Here is a 3,121-nt window from a genome sequence, read left to right on the forward strand (position 1 = left end):
GCACCGTTTGGGGCGGGGCCTGGGATGCCCTGAGGGTGAGAGAGACAAGGCAGAGCCAAAATGAGTGATTTGCCCCAGAGCGTTAGGATTGCAGGGCATGTGTAAGCGCAAGGAAAAGGAAACAAGAAGACAAATGACTCTGGGCTGGGTATGGAGGCTCACACCTGTAATCCCAGCACTCGGGGAGGCCGAGGTGGGTGGATTGCCTGAGCTCACAGGTTCAAGACCAGCCTGAGCCGGAGAGAGACCTCATCTCTAAAAAAAAAAATAGCCAGGCGTTGTGGGGGGCACCTGTAGTCCCAGCTATGTGGGAGCCTAAGGCAAGAGAATCACTTGAGCCCAAGACTTTGAGGTTACTGTGAGCTATGAAGCCATGACGCTCTACTGAGGGTGACAAAGTGAGATCTGTCTCAAAAAAAAAAAAAAAGAAAGAAAGAAAGAAAAGAAGAAGAAGAGGACAAACGACTCAATTGAAAAATGTGCAAAGGACTTGAATACAAATTTCTCCCAAAAAGATGTACAAGTGGCCAATAAGCACACAAAAAGATGCTCAGCCTCCCTCATAATTAGGGAAACGCAAATCAAACCACAGGCAAGGAGATGCCACTTCACACCTGCTAGGATGACCATTATCCAAAGAACAGAAAATGCAAAGCATTGGTGAGGATGTGGAGAAATTGGAACCCTGTCCATTGACAGCAGGGATGGCAAATAGTGCAGCTGCTGCGGAAAACAGTGCGGCGGTTCCTCAAAAAATTCAACCTAGAACAACCATAGGATCCAGAGATTCTACTGCTGGGAATGTACTCAGAAGAATTAAAAGCAGAGATCTGAATGCCCACGTTCATAGCATCACTATTTATGAGAGCCAAAAAGTAGAAGGTTGGCACTTGGTTGTGCGCCTCTGTGGGCCTCTGGGTGTGTCTGTCCCTTGATGGAGGAATGGCTAACCAAAATGTAGCGATACGTAACAATGGACTACTAGTCATCCTTTCAAAGGAAGGAAATTTTGATCTATGCTACAATATGGATGAACTTGGAGGATGTTATGCTAAATGAAATAAGCTAGCAACAAATGGACAAACATTGTATGATTCGACTTATATGAGGTAGCTAGAAGTAATCAAATTCATAGAGGCAAAAAGTAGGTGGTAGCAGAGGCTGAGGGGAGGGAGGATTGGGAAGTGAGCATTTAATGGACACAGGATTTCAGTTTTACAGGGTCCAAAAGATTTGGAGCTGTAATCCTAGCACTCTGGGAGGCCCAGGTAGGTGGATTGCTTGAGCTCATGAGTTGGAGACAGCCTGAGCAAAAGCGAGACCCCCATCTCTTAAATAACTAGCTGGGTGTTGTGGTGGGCACCTATAGTCCCAGTTACTCAGGAGACTGAGACAAGAGAATAGCTTGAGCCTAAGAGTGTGAGGTTGCCGTGAGCTATGATGCCACGGCATCATTCTTCCATGACAACAAAAAGAGACTCTGTCTTTAAAAAAAACAAATGATTTGGAGATGGACAGTGGTGATCTCTGCACAACAATGTGAGTGCACTTAATGCCACCAAACTGCACTTTTAAAAATGGTTAAAATTGTAAGTGGATTTTTTTTTAGAGACAGAGTCTCACTTTGTCACCCTCCATAGAGTGCAGTGATGTCACAGCTCACAGCAACCTCCAACTCCTGGGCTTAGGCGATTCTCTTGCCTCAGCCTCCCGAGTAACTGGGACTACAGGCACCTGTAACAATGCCCGGCTACTTTTTGTTGCAGTTGTTATTGTTGGTTAGCTGGCCCAGACTGGGTTCAAACCCGCCACCTTCAGCCACGGGTGCCAAAAATGGTGTTATGTTATATATATTTTACCACAATTTAAAACACACATACAAAGAAAGGAGAAAAAATTTCTGTGTAATATCAAGCTTGAAATGGCCCCTAGTGATTTGTGCCTGGGTTAGTTCTCTCCTTCACTGTATAGGGAAATGAAGGTATTGTAGAAATGACAGAATGTTACTCCTGAGGGTAGGTTATAAAAGGCACAGAACTTGCATCTTGTTCACTGTCCTGGTCTCTGGCTATTGGGGAAGGCAATCACGTGTCATGAAGTCACTCAAGTAGCTGCGGACAGGAACTGAAGATCTTTGGTAATGACCAGCACTTTATTCTAGAGACATCCTAGAAGTGGATCTCCAGCTCCATCAAGCCTTCAGATTGCTGCAGTCTCATGAAAAATTCGGAGCCAGAACCACCCTTCTAAGCAGCTCCTGAATTCCTGATCCGCAGATTTGGTTTGACATACAAGTGCTTACTTGTCATCCTAAGCCAGTAAGTTTTGGGTTAATTAGTTATGCAACATTTGATATTAATACCTCAATATGAATCAGCTCTATTATATTTTATTACATATGACAACAACTTCTTTCATGCTTGCACATCAAATTAATCAAATCTTATTATCCCCTTCCTTTAAAACATACAGAATCTGGGGCCAAGTGTGGTGGTTCACATTTATAATGCTAGCAGTTTTGGAAGCCACATTGGGAGGATCGCTTGAGGCCAGGAGTTTGAGGTCAAAGACAAATGAGACCCCATCTTTACTAAAAATAGAAAAATTAGCTGGGTGTGGTGATGCATGCCTGCGGTCCTGGCTACTCTGGAGGCTGAGGCAGGAGGATCATTTGAACCTAAGAGTTTGAGGTTGCAGTGAGCTATGATGAGTCCATTGTACTGTAGCCAGGGTGACAGATGAAACCCTGTCTCAAAAACAAACAAACAAAAAACATATCCAGAATCCAAATACTCCTTCTCACTTGCCAAAGCTACCACCTGCATCCAAAGCCACCCCGTCTTTGCTCACCTGGACCGTTGCTGCAGCCTCCTCCGTGGTCAGTGCTTCACTCTCAGCACGTCTCCAGCCTTTCCTGCCCCCCACTGAATAGGTGAAGCTGCCCCGGAAGAGGTGACTCTGTGGCCTCAGGGAGGCTGCAGGGCTGAGGCTCTCCTGTGGAAACAGGAGTCTTCAGCAGGGTAGGTCACTACCAGGGAGTGGCTTCGAGGGTGGCCAGACAAGAGAATGGTGTCAGGGCTGAAAGAGGGGTGTGTCTGTGCCTCTGTTGACAGCATAGCCC

The sequence above is a fragment of the Otolemur garnettii genome, unplaced genomic scaffold, assembly GCF_000181295.1.
Source record: "Otolemur garnettii isolate 467f Iridium unplaced genomic scaffold, OtoGar3 scaffold00251, whole genome shotgun sequence".
NCBI classification, from domain to species: Eukaryota; Metazoa; Chordata; class Mammalia; order Primates; family Galagidae; genus Otolemur; species Otolemur garnettii.